The sequence below is a fragment of the Melopsittacus undulatus genome, unplaced genomic scaffold, assembly GCF_012275295.1.
Source record: "Melopsittacus undulatus isolate bMelUnd1 unplaced genomic scaffold, bMelUnd1.mat.Z mat_scaffold_42_arrow_ctg1, whole genome shotgun sequence".
Taxonomy (NCBI): Eukaryota; Metazoa; Chordata; class Aves; order Psittaciformes; family Psittaculidae; genus Melopsittacus; species Melopsittacus undulatus.
In genome coordinates this window covers 673,301-687,910 of record NW_022994317.1, presented here as the reverse complement: position 1 = coordinate 687,910, position 14,610 = coordinate 673,301, and the positions used below count along the sequence as shown (strand labels likewise).

General features: G+C 43.0%; 1 protein-coding gene across 1 annotated transcript in view; it reads right to left on the bottom strand.

The window, feature by feature from the left end:
* Window positions 1–13,021, bottom strand: part of LOC117438520 (peptidyl-glycine alpha-amidating monooxygenase-like) — a 125,861-nt gene extending 112,840 nt beyond the window's left edge. The window contains 1 exon segment of the mRNA XM_034074001.1: window positions 12,887–13,021. The gene's annotated coding sequence lies outside the window, so the exon portion shown is untranslated.
* Between the last annotated feature and the right edge of the window lie 1,589 nt (window positions 13,022–14,610).

Genomic DNA, 14,610 nt, shown 5'->3' with positions numbered 1-14,610 from the left:
GTACTGCCCCAGAAGCATTCACACACCCCCACAATTTGCCATGGGCTTGTAGACTAGTGTTTGGAAGATTTTAATACTTCCCCACACTGTAAATGGATCAGTTATGCTGATGATGTTATATGTGGTGGTCGCACTGAATCAGAAAGTGAGGGAAACACTAAGTAACATTACTGAGACAAAGCAAAATCATGGTTGGGAAATTAACCCCAAGAAAGTTCACAGAGTTGCCACAGAAGTGAAATTGGAAGGATAATCTGGTAGGGAGTTTGCAGAATGATGCAAAAGTAAGCTGAACAAACCTTTATATGGCAGAAATGCAGAGCAAAGCAGAAACAACGAAGATTACTAGTCTTTGCAGGTTCCTGAGGGAATTTATACTTGGCCCAGATATTAAGATCATTATGTAATATAGTAAGAAAAGCAAAAAAGACCAGTTCTTTCCAGAAGAAAATGTAAGTACTGCCTTTGAACAAGCAAAGAAAGCAGCTCCCCATGCAGCCGTTTAGGATAAAAATTAGCCAATAAACCTTTTAAGCTCGAAGCCCCAGTACTGGATGAGAAATGGCTTTGCGGAGACTTTGGCAGCAAGGTGACAGGTGGCATATTCCGTGAGGCTTCTGGTCTTAGAGGCTGCCTCCATAAACACAAAACTACAACAGCTCTGGACTGCTTATTCAGCCCTAGCTGAAACATAAAGAATCACCCATGAGACCAAGATTACTGACAGCAGGGCTCCCAGTTTTACAGTGGGCACTGTCAAATAATGGTTGGACTTGATGACCTTAAAAATCTTTTTCAACCTAGTTGGTTCTGTGATTGTTCTATGCAATTACTTCAGACTGTAAACTGGGGAGGTGCAACGGACTAGCACTGTGAAATTGAAATGGTGCATTTCTATGCTTACATCCACCAGCACACACAAAGTAAGGGCCTTATGAAAGAAAACAGCACAAATTGGCCTCGTTAATACAGTGTGCCTCTGCCACCTTATCTGCCAGCATCCTGGGCACAGCAGGCTTCACCATATGAAAAATTAACCCAACAGCTTAATGCGTGGCTCACCAATGGGTCAACAAGATATGTGAAAGAAAAACTGCAGCGGAAGCGGCTGCATTTGAAAGAGCTGGGCAAACCTTCCTAATCTACCATGGGAAGGGTATGTCAAACAAGCAGTATGTCAAACTGGTGGGTGCAGCTATGGTGCTGGAGAAACCACCAGCTTCAGAAATCTTTATACTGACTCCTAGGTGGTATCTAAGGGTCTCACACCATGGGCTGGTAAAATGACAAACAGATGACTGGACAATACATGGTAAATCTCCCTGGAAGCAAGATTTGGTAAAAATCAGAAAGCAAGTGCAAGCCCAATGTGCTCTGGTGAGACATGCAGATGTCTCATGTGAGCCAGAGTAGGAATATGATGCTGCCGATGATCAGTCTGCTAAGGCACATTATTTCCCCAACATCCTCCAATAAGGAAGCGTTAGTGAAGTGGGCTCCAAAGAAGTCAGGTTATTCAGGAATTGTTCCTACTTACAAATGGGGACAAAATAGATGCATTCCTTGCTCCAAAAAGCCATTCAAAATGCATTTTAGGAATACCAGATCTCCACCTTAACAGAAGCAAGAAAACTACTACAACAGCACTGCAGAAAGACAAAGTACTGGATGGTCCCAGGCCACACCTCACAGACACCACAATGGGCCACTTAAAAGATGCCACAGTTTGCAGTAAATACCAGGGATGGCAGGTACATGTACAACCATCTGGCTGTACTGCCCACTCCCCATGCCAACCAGAAGGCCAGTAGGAAGGACCTTCACTTTTTAAGCCAATGGTTACGCACTCCCATTTATATTACATCAGATGGTGGCTGTCATTTCCAGGACAAATGGTCTGGCAGTAGGCTGGTGAAAACCAGGTAGCATGGGTTTATTATGTATCTCATCAGCCTTGTGGAGACAGTTTAGTAGAACATCCTAGTGCCTTACCTAAAATACAGTTGTGAATTCTTCCACCCACACTGTGGTGCAATTGGCCAACAGTGCTGGCACCAGCATCAATAAATCTAAATTGCAGGGGAGGAGTCCAGGGTTACACCACTGACAAACTACTGTTAGCCCACCACCATACAGGAACATCACCAGACAGGAACACCACTACCGGACTCCTGTCTGCAACTGAAGAGGGGCGCACCTGAGCAGTGGGTGGACAATCTTGCTTACAGTTTTCCCTGCCAAGATACCATCCCAGGTTCTGGGGACTACATTCTTAATTTTAGGGACACTTAGACAATACTCCTTAACATGTTCTGCAACATGTATTTCATTAAAAGCTGTGGTTTCCATCTGTTCTGCTGAGGGCAGATGGGACATCCTCCCCAGGAAGTCTCAGCACAGCACCTCTCTGCAGAGACATAGCAGCACCTTGCACATCACAGTGATATACAGTCCCACCTTCCTGGCCTGTTTCGGGGTGCCAACGGAAGCTCTGGTGGGAACCATAAGGCAAATATTTAGGAAATGCCAGTGTGTGAAAAATGGGTGTGTGGAAAGATCCCCCATGCCATGGATTTTTTGCAGTAGGAAGCAGGGCAATGGTTTTAAACTAAAAGAGAAGAGATTCAGGCTGGATGTGAGGAAAAAAACTTTTATAGTGAGGGTGGCAAAACACTGGCACAGGTTGCCCAGAAAGGTGGTGAATGCACCATCCCTGGAGACACTCAAGGTGAGGCTGGATGTGGTTCTGGGCAACCTGATCTAGTTGGAGATGTCCTTGCTCATTGCAGGGGTTTGGACTAGGTGACCTCTGAAGGTCCCTTCCAACCCAAACTATTCTGTGATTCTACGACCACCCTTGCAGAGATTGCTTTATAACCACTGTTACATACTACTGACCTTCAGAAGACAGAGGTACAGCTTATTCTTATTAGCAGGAGTTACTATCTCTTTCATACAAACTATAATGTTAAAACATCTTTGGCATAAAAGAGTTATTAAGGTCCACTCCACAAAAGGAATAACCCATTGCCAGTACCATCACAGCTTGTGAATTTAGGGAAAATATGAAAGATAATTGTCGTTCCTGAGTAAATTATATGGGCAATTTCTCATGGGATCTAGAAGGCATTTTTACATAAATCACTTTGTCTTATTAACTAACAATTTAATCCCACTTCAGATATTGAGATAATAATTTAAAGAAACACATTTTCAGGCCTTCAGCGCTACTGTCAGCAAAATCAATCTCAAGCCATTTCTAGAGGTGTGCCCTTACCATGGTGCAGCAGGTAGACTCAGAACACCCAGATAAGCTTTCTCCTTCTCTGTGAACCTCCAGAATAGCCATTTAGCACACTGGCTTGGAGAACTGTTATTTTAAACTAACCAGACTTAGTACCCAAGCATGTGTATTTTACAGTCTCTCATAACACTGTCACAGAGAAACTGGTGAAATATAGTCCAGAAAAACAGACAGTTAAGTGGACTAGCTGAACTGCTAGGCTGAAAGGGCTGTAATGATCAGTAACACAAAGTTCTCCCGTAGGCCACTCACTAGCAGTGTATCCCAGGAATGAATATTGACTCCCGTTCTGTTCAACATCTTCACTGATGACCCGAAGCACTGAAGGAAGGAGGAGTGGCCAATACACCAGAAAGTCATGCATATACAAGAACTATATACAAGGTCATATACAAGTCATGCATATACAAGGTCATATACAAGGACCTTGACAGGCTGGGGAAAGTGGCTGACACAAACCTCATGCAGTTTAACCAAGGCAAACACAATGTTCTGCATCTGGGAAGGGACAACCCCATGCACTAGGATGGGGGCTGGCCAACTGGGAAGTAGTTTTGCAGTAAAGGCCATGGTGGAAAAAGTGAACAGGAGCCAGCAGTGTGGACTCGTGGCAAAGGCAGTCAAGGGCATCCTTGAAGAAACAGCATGACCAGTAAAGTAGGTTGAGAGAGGCAATCCCTCAGCTTCCAGCTAGGGCTGACAAGGCCACACCTAGCGTGTTGTTGTCCAGTTCAGGGCAACCCAGTACAAGAGAGACATGGACACACTGGTGCAAGTACAGAAAAGGGCTACAAAGATGACTGAGGGACTAGATCATTCACCATACAAGGGAAGATGGGACTTTTTATAGACTGAATAAGAGGAAACTTGCTGGGGAGCAGGTATAGAACCTTATCAATATGTATGAGATTGATAACATGGGGTGAAAGCATAGAACAGTGCCATACTCAGTGGTATCGACTGACAGGTAAGTGGCAATGGGCATAAGTTGAATCACAAGAAATTCTATCTGAAGAAAACACTTGATCATGAGGGTGGTCAAACATGGGAAAAGCCAGGCCAAAGCAACTGTGAAGTACCTCCATGGAGGTACTCAAAACCTGACTGATCAGGCTGTCCCAGGCACCCTGATCTAGCTGACCCTGCTTAACTAGGGGGTTGGGTTATATTACGTGACCTCCAAACGCTCCTTCCCATCTCAACCACCCTGTGATTCTATATTAACCTCACAGGAAAAAAGCTGAGTGAGACAGTCAAAGAAAAAACAAATATTAGTGAGCATGCTTTTACTGTCAAAAAGAAATTGCTCTTTAATTAACATTCTTGTAACTGCCACATGTAATAAAAGCTATATTATATAGGAATAACTTTTCTAGAAATAGCTAGGTTCTCTAAATTAGGTATCACAGAAAGGGATTAACATGCTTGATCATTTTGTGATCAAAATATATTAATACTGTTGCAATACAAATGTCAGTAAACAAGCAGGGGAAAAAGCAAGCTATCTGAAGTCAGGATATAAGAGATACATTAAAATCCACCAGAAATCCTTAATCTCTTCTATAATGAGATTGAGATTCTTAGTACAATGTAATCCATCTCCTTACCTCGAACTAAGGATACACCATGTTTGCAAAAGGAATTAAATGCAACTGAATTTAGCCAGTCTGAATATAAATAACCCATGGAAAACTAAAGAATACAGCACAGAAGTCTGTAATTACCTCCGATTTTAAAAAGAAATGCTAGCTCTCGTAATTTTTTTCTCTTGAAATGGACTGCTGTAAGCCTGCAAGGCTGACCTGATCAGTTTTCAAGTTCCTTTTCTTTATTCCTGAAAATACCTAGCTTTATGGCATACAAGCATGGTTCAAGGAAAAAGAACTCTATGAAAGGAAGCCAATGTGTAAAGCAAATTAATCACTGGCACTCCAGAACCAAAAGAAGTCCCAAAGCAGCAGCACTGGTTTCGTAGACAAAACACCAGACTACAACCAACTTCAGCACCTGCACAGATGTAAAGGTGTAGCTTTACACAGAGTTGACTCAACCAGGAAGGGGTACACAGAGGAATCATAGATGAAAGATGCTAATCTGCTTCTAAATTAAAAGGCTATGGCTTCCTGGAAAGACGTGGATGAAGAATTTAAGTATAATCATGTATCACTGATGCTAGATTATGAATGCATATTAATGGACCTCACAAACAAAGCAACTCTACTCAGTCATTCTTGATGTAGTCTTTACCTGTTAACAGAGACATAAGAAGTAACACATTTGCTGCACCACAGGTTAGATACACAGCCCATTCCAGCCTGTCTTTTCTGTCTTCTCCTCTCTTCTACCCCACTTCACATTAGCCTGATCTTCAGTTTTCCAGTTTTTCTTTTAAGGTTTTTGGTCAATAGCTCACATAAGCCACACTCCTCCAATCCCAGTTGTCTAACTCCTTACCTGATCCACATCTGCATCAGTTCACCCCCAGACTTCACAGAATTTCTCTTCTCTCCTAGCTGTACATCCCACTGGCACATGGTTCCAACAGTATCTACATATGCCACATTTCTCTGCCAACTGGCTTTCTACAGCAGACTCACCTTCTGTCCTCTTCTCCTTGGTTCACCTACTTTTCCTCAAGTTCTCTTTCAATCTCAGCTTCTTGATTCTCTATTGGCTTTACAGCAAAGCAACACCTCAACCCTGACATAGAAGACTTTACCACCACTTAATAATTTGTCAACATTATATGCTACACACATCAGAAACTTACTGTGGGAAGTATCAGACAGCTTTTTCAAGATATAACAAAGGAGTTCTGTAAGGATGGTGAGGCAGTGGAACAAGCTGCTCAAAGAAGGGGTAAATGCTCCATCCCTGACAGTGTTCAAGGCCAGGCTGGACAGAGCCTTAGGCGGCATGGTCTAGTGTGAGGCTTCCCTGTCCATGGCAGGGGGATTGGAACTAGATGGATGTTAAGATCCTTTCCAACTGTAAACACCCTGACTCTGTGATCAATATCCTGTAGTTTAGAAATGAATCTTGGAGTTACTTCTGCTTAACATCTGCATACCTGTACATGAATTCATTTTAGTTTCACTGGACACACTTTTAATAAAACAGAATCAGAAGGAGAAATGGAAACAGATTCTGAAATAAAGAATAATTAAGAGACAAAGGGAAATGAAAAAAATGAGTGACAGAAGAAACAAAATATGAATTTACTTACACTATCTTGGCAGATTACACTATCTTTCTTTGATGAAACAGAAAATCCTTCCATCAGACAAAAGAAAATGCAGCAGACCTGTCAGGGTGGCAGAATTTGGTATATTTTCACCCATCCTACAGCATGGAAAATTACTAAACATGAAGTAACTGGATTAGAAGATGTTAAAGAAAAAAAAACTGTATGAATGATTAAACAAAGACAAATGTGACTAGCATTGAAATGAGTGAAGTGACAGTTTCATAAAATAGGAGTGTTTCAAAAATGTAGCCTTAGCATTTGCGTAAAGGAAATCGGCACAAAATATTGGAGAGAAGCTGTAGAATCTGCTGAAGCAAGGCTGAAGAGGTACTACTCATTCACAGGAAAATCACAATGCCTTAAGAAAGAAATAGGTAATTTTGACAATCAAATCAACAAAAACTATCTTTTTGTTTGTTTCTTTTTTATTTCTGCTTTTATGTCAAGCACTTCAGGACTGTCTGCTCTTAGCTACCAGTTCATCAGCTGGAAAGATCTGTTAGGTGATTACATGATCACCGCTACTGTAATGTGCTCAAAATAACAATCAACAATAAAAAAGTGATTTTAAGGTGGTGTATTTAGTAATTTCAACTTTCCTCCATTACAGATCTGCTTTTATTAGTGTCACTGTCTCCATGTGCAACACCAAGTATAGTCCCACTCAACACGTACAAGAAAGGTTTGTTCAAACTGTAAGCAGCAGGAGAAAGGGTTACTGGAGTCATAGAAAGATCTCAAGCTGGAAGGGACCCATAAGAATCCTCGAGTACAACTTCCTGCTCCTCTCAGGATTACCTAAAACTAAACCATATGGCTAAGAATGTTGTTCAGATGCACCTTAAATCCTTATGGGCTTGATGCCAGGACCACTTCCCTAGGGAGCCTGTTCCAGTGACCAACCACCCTGTCAGTGAAGAACCTTTTCCTAATGTCCAGTCTGAACTTCCCCTGATGCAGTTTCATTCCATTTACTCATGTCCTGTTGCTGGTCCCCAGAGAAAGGAGATCAGCACCTCCCACCCCACTGACCCCTCTTGAGGAAGCTGTAGACTGCAATGAGGTCATCCCTCAGCCTTAATTTTCCAAGTACGTAATGAGACAAAGACAGGCTGGATTGTTCAGCCTAGCAACATAAAGTCTAAGAGCAAACACTATTGCTCTCTATAAACAAACTGAAGTATATACACCAATCACAGGGAAAGAACACAGAATTAAGCTACTGAGTGATACTAAACAAGAATGAATGAGTGTATAAAGGCCATGAATAATTTAAGCTGGATATTAGACATTTAGGACATTTTTTAAATAAGCCAGAAGGAGTATGCTGTGGATCATCATTTTAAGATGAGTAATCATTTTATCATATGGATTGAAAGACATTCTTTGCAGTCCTGCAACAGAAAGCAAATGTACAGACACTAAAATACTCGCTCACATACTTGGATTCACAAATGAAACAAATCTTCTACAGTTTTACAGATGTCCTACAGGGTTAATCTAGCTCTGTGCCTAACAAAAACTAACAAAAAAAAAAAACCCAAAAATTGAAAAAGAAAAAAAGGAAAAAGAAAGGTTCTAGTGTAAACATTTCTTCATAATCCCTTTTTGTTTCTAAGTATGAAAGACTAATAATGCAATTTTGTTCGTAAGTATAAAAGACCTGAGGCATACGCAAACACAGAAGACTGAAAATTAGTAGGCCTCTTGCAACATCCAGTGGGAGGGTCAGAAGCAAACTTCTGGTGTTTTATTTAAGCCCTGATTAACCCTACACACTAGGAACCATGGCAGACAGACAGATTATTTTAAAATACACTATACACCTTTGATATGTGTATAGCTTGTTTTACAATCATTTGAAATACCTGCCCGTTGCAGAGATTCATATAGTAAATATTGTATTATGATACCAGGACCATGAATGTAAACAGCACAGATTAAAGCAGCAGATGGAGTAATAGGAATGGTATGCCTGCTGCAAATAAAGAGATCAAGTACATGGAACTGAAAATATGCACTATGACTCAACATTACACTTGGCATTCTTTGTCAAAAGGAAACATAAATACAGCAAAGAACATGCAACAACATTAACAGTCAAGAATAACCAAAAGGCCTTGATAGCAGCATCCTTCGCTCCCCTTGTCACTGCCAGTAATCCTGGACAAACTGATTGGATACCCATCTGTCCTGGTCTTCATAAATGTAGGACTGCAAAAGCATGAGTACAAAAGGAAAGAAGAAATATGAGGTAACAAATATGAGTTTATGAAAATTACTTTGGCCAAATAAAAGACATGTTTCCTTCTATTCAGTGATCCACTGTAGCTGCTGCACTTTAAATTCTTCCACTTCATCTAGTTGCACATCCTGTTTGGCTGTCGCAGAACCATGGTTATCTTAAAACAGACCATTTGCCAAGTGACATCTGTTGCATAAAATGTAGGAAGTTCATCACTGCAGCAGGAACAGCCTAGGTTATAGTTTATTGTCTTTAAGTTTCCGCCAAACACACTTCTTTTCTTTGTGTTAAATGGCAAATTCCTCTAACTGAATTATCTAATTGATAATACATTGAAGGGTGAAGGGAAAGTGATGGAACCCCTTTCTCTAAGAAGTGTGGCAAGTGCTCACAGTGCATGGAGTGCTGTTACAACAGCACTCTTCCAACTAATGACTGATAAGTGTCTCAGATAAAGGTCAGGCATCTTGTTTCTACTAAGTAAATCAGAAAAGATTGCTTTCTTTTGGCATCTCTGCGCATATAATCCACACACATTCTTTTAGAGGCTACTTTTACATTTCATTCACATTCGCGCACAGAGATGAAAAGAGTGTTTCTGAGCAACTTGTGTTTCCCAAAAACAGTAATAACAAAAATAAATATTTGAAGATGTATACCTGAAGAACGCCAAGTTTCAAAAGCCAGTACTAACCATGAATTTTGCTTCCCATTTATACCTACGCTACTTCTGTCAGTACTTGTTCTTCACTCACACAGTCATGAGCTATATCTCATAATCTTTCTTGATTTCACCTTATGCTTCCAGAAGTTCATCATAATCTTAAAGTACTCCATGCTTTCAGTCCCACATACTCTTAACAGCAAATTTACTAAATTGCATTGAAATGTATGTTTTAACACAAATAAAAAAAAGTAATCATAAAAATGAAGAAATGCTAAATCAAAATATATTTTAAGTAAGACTTTAGATCTTTCTTTAGGAACATGTTGAGTAATTATTTTGAAAAAGCTTTCAGCTTGATTCAACACCCCTGAGGAGTGTAACAGTCTATCCTCCTTACCTTGACCAACCTGAAGAAACTGAATCTGAGTACAAGCAAAACCAGCAGGACATTAGAAAAGAGTCCTCCTCTTATCCCAGAGAAATGAAAGGGTTATTCATAAAGAAGCATGTTGTAAAACTTCACTATCTTTCAGGATCCCAAAGTACTTCAACTTCACATGTTCTCACTGCCTTACAAAAAGCTAAAAGAAGAAGGGAGGGTGAGGGAAAGACGGGAGGGGACAGCAATGACAAGCAGAGATCAAAGAAAGGTGTCATGCAGTATCCTACAAATATGAAATATTTCAGTGGTTACATCTCCTTTCAAGCTACAGTTGTATGTAATCAGAAAATACTTAGTTGTGCCTTGGAAAAACAACCTGCATTTATTGATTGATCCAAGGTCTGCAGCATCAAAAAAACAGAACTTCAGCGAGGCTCACCAGTTAGAACATGTCCAGTGTTTCCTTCAGTCGCTTTAATGTTAGACTGCACTACGATGCTTCAAGTAGAGATTCTTTAAAAGAATATTCTTAACACTTTGGCTATACAAACTCTCATTCCAGACCAGAATGGTAAACCACTCTGGCAACAATCTGCGCAGAGCAGCCAGCACCAGATACTGTTGTCTAGATACAAGAGGACTAATGTGGTATAACCTACCATATGGAATACGACTGATATGGTATAACCTACTCTATAAAGCATTTAATCCTGACTGTTATAAGTTGTTTTCAGGTACAGAGCAGAAATACTTTTTCTAGCTTGTTCAATTTGATTTGTGATTATTTTTCAAATTTTTGTTTGCACTAATAGCTATGACTTTGGACACTACTATTATGTATGTAATCATCACAGGAGATTTACTCCTCTCAAATATCACCAGTAATAGTCACATCCAATTAAGTGTGAAATGAAAACCTGGCAAGTTATAAAATTACTCAATTTCATTGCACATGCCATCATTCTTAAGTGTGCAACATGGATGCTTCTGTCAATCTGTAAAATGAGAACTGCGGAACAAATCCCAACCTCCCAGCCACCTTTAAGCCATGACTACATGTAAAATGGAAGCAATATGCTAAGAATAAGTTTGTCTTCAATATACCTGGATTTTACACCACAGTTCCTTAGAATTCATATGTAAGTAATCAAGAAGAATACTCCTCTCAAACTGAACATTTTATGGTATCAGCCATATACAGAGAAATAATTTCCAGAAGAACAGACTCAATCACATCTTCTTTTATATGACACTCAGCAGCCCACAGGTTCTCCCACTTGACAAAGAAGCAGATAAAGCAACAAAGTGATGGGCTACTATTCTGGACTGTATCTCTGAGATTACTTTGAGCCTGCCTGCACACGTGCTTGCGCAGACCTCTGCCTCCATCTGTCAAAGGAAGACCTGTGTGTTCTATATCTGCTTTTGGCTAATTGCTACCCCTTATGTCTGGACCTCCCATTTTCACCTGCACCAGTGATGGGATCCCTACATAAAAAAAAACTAGCTGAGTACATGAGGATTAAATTCAACCTGCTTTCCATTTTTTTTTCTGTTGGAAAACATGCATCAATCTTCCAGTAAAGTTGTTTTAAAAACTATCTCCTGATTTGAGATCTATAGTACATGACAGACACCTGAGTTCACATCTATAAAACAAAACAAAGATATAAATAACAGCCTAAAATACAAATAATCTAAAAATTTAAGATTTTGGGATTGAGCTATACTTTTCTGAAAGCTACATTCATTACTGGTGGTTTTAATGCTGGAACACATGTATATACAAAGGAGTGCCCCCAGTCAAAAAAGGAAAGAAAAGGCCTTATTCATATGAAATGCAACATCATAAAAGAACTGACTTACTAAAAGGCTCACTTTCTTGTAAGAATACTTCCACTTCCATGCCAAATATCAATAAGTAGAATAGGATTTCTAATTGGCAGGAGTTAATTCTCTTTTTTATTGTAATCTGTAGGAGGACTCACCTGCAAGCCTACAGCATGCCACCTGAGCACAATCTGTAGTAAAACATCCCCACTTACCAACACCACACCTGGCGTCCCACCATAAGACAGTCAAAACATTGACAGTGGTTTTACTGTTTCAGAAGGGCTTCAGACCAGCCGGTTCACCTCCAGTCCCCACAGCACGGTCCCAGGCTGGCAGCTGAATAGTTATACGGTGTGCTCAAAAACACGTGCAATATCAGAAATGTGGGAGATCGGCAATACATCCTTCAAAACTAATGCAACTACATACAAGATGTAATATGGGTTTTTTTTTTAAAGGAATTAACAAAATGAGCAGTGAAGGCTTGAAAAGAAATGAAATAATAAAAAAAAAGACAATAGCCACTCCCAGGCACTAATGGGAAACATACCACCACAGCTCCGAACAGCTGTAAGTCAAGACTAACAGAATACCAACGACTGACCGCTTTCCCTGGTTGGACATCCAGAGGTGAAGACATGCCGGCACCGGAGTCCGCCGGGGAGCCGTGCCCCCTCTCCATCAGCCATCTTCCCCATCCCGGGCGCGCCGCTGTCCCTTTAAGCCGGACTCTATGACAGGCGGGAGGCAGCGGCCCCCGGGACGGCCGCCCAGCTCCCCCACCGCCGGCCCGCAGCGGAGCCGGCCGCGCTTCCCTCCGCAGCAAACTTTGCCGGGAGGGGAGGTCTTCCTTCCCGCCCGCTCACACAGGGCATAAAGCCCCGGCCGGCAGAAAGAAAGGCAGAGACCTCGACGCGCCCACCCCGTCAGACGGCGGCAGGACAAGAGCTCCCCTGAGGGCCGCCGCAGACCGGCGGGGCTGAGCCAGACCCGGGTGTCCTGCCGCAAGCACCCGCCTCGGGCAGCCCGGCCCCGCGGGGAGTGGGGCCGTGGAACGTGAGTCCGGGAACGGAGAACGCACCCGGCCGGGGCGCGGGGCTCCCGCGTCCTCCACGGGACCGTAACCGAGACCGGATGCCACCGCGGGGCTGGAGCGAAACACCGCAACTCCAACTCCCTCCTCCCGCAGCCCCGCACGTGAAACTCACGGGAGGGAACGAAGCGGAGCCGAGCCGTGCTGCCGGCTCCAGACCGAGCTGCCTCTGCTCTGCTACCGACGCGGCGGCAATACCAGGGTCTGCCTCGAACCGTGGCCGCGAAGCCCCTTTCCTGCCGCCGCGGAGGCTCCGCCTCCCAGGAACGCCCGTCCCACATCGCCCCGCCCCAGGGCCGAGGAACCGCCCGCCCCGCCCGGCTCGGGGACGAGGCGCCGCTCACGTCTGCTTGCGCTGGGCTGCGGGCGGGGCGGGCAACGGGTTTGGAGTAGGCCTCGTCACCGGTTTCGGTCTCGGTTCGGGTCCCGGGGCCGCATCCCGGCCTCTCGAGGCGCAGCAGGAGCCGGTGGCTCATTGTGCTGCCGGCTTCCGGCGGCGGAGCCCCTTGGTGCGGGAGCGGGGTGCGGGAAGGACTTTGCATCCCGCCCCGGCGGGAGGGGATTTCAGTGACCATCCGCCAGGCCCTGAGGCTTTGTATACGCTTTGCCTCGGGGAACAGTAACGGAGCCCGGCGGGCACAGGCTTTTGCTAGGATGGGAAGGTTTGTCCCGACTAGAGCCGGGGGAGTTTCGGCGGTGGAGCGGTGCCCCGGGAGGTACTGACCGAAGATAGTGGGAAGCCAGTGCAAGTAACCTCCGAGGGGTGCGTGCGAAACAGCACAGGCGGTTACTGGTGAAGGGCAAGGTGGGCATGCTGATCTTTGTTGGAAGCTGATCGAGCTGCGGTGCACTTGGGTGAGATTCCAGTGGAATTCATGCTGAAGCTTGGTCATGTTTTAGGATGACCTGTGTCTTATGGCACATACCCGCTGCATGAGAGCGTTGCTCAGCATCTCTGGCTGAGCAGGTTCTGCAGGAGACCTTTGGATGATCCATCTGCACAGGTCACCTGGGGAAGTTGTAGAATCATAAAGTCATTGAGGTTGGAAAAGGTGTTTGAGATCAAGTCCAACCATAAACCCAACACAGACAAGGCCCCCATGACATTGCGTCCCTACGTGCTGCATCTGCATGTGCACTGTATTTTGGGGGCATTATAGTGAATGATTCTTTTGTTAAGACTCTTAAACACTGCTCCAGAAAACAAAAATATATATGGTAAAACATGATTCTGCCATCTTCAGGCTAAAGGAATACCTTGTTTTACAAGTAGAGCTGCTGACTTTATGAAAACAAATTTGAGAAATTTGGCCTGTGATGTGTGTTTCAGTGCTTCCATGCAGGCTAGATATATTATGATGAACAAGTTTCCTTATTCATATAAAATACAAGATACACAGACTTAATGAATTCATTATTTGGTAGTCTTTAAAATATTTCCCAAATTAAAGCACGTCAGTATTTTTTTTGTTTGATTTTAAATGCCTGAAAACTTGCCTTTATAAGGGGATAGGACATAGCAAGCAGTTAATGGTAAATGTGTCCCAAAGATGTTTTTGTTCTTTGAGGACAGGAAATCCTATAATCCGTGAACAGAAGGGATGACACTGGCTCCAGCTGATGTGCAGAGTCACACCACTGTTTCTCTATAGAGGTCTGTTGTACCACACGCTTGTGTACGTTTGTGCCAGACTTCCCTTATGTTATCGATCTGGCTCACAGAACTGAATGCTGTAATTATAGAGGCCTGGTCTAAGGATTTCAGACCTCACCCTGAGCAAAGTGATGCAGTGCTGCTTTTGTGAAATGACAAGCTGAGAGACCTATCTGTTGCCTAGG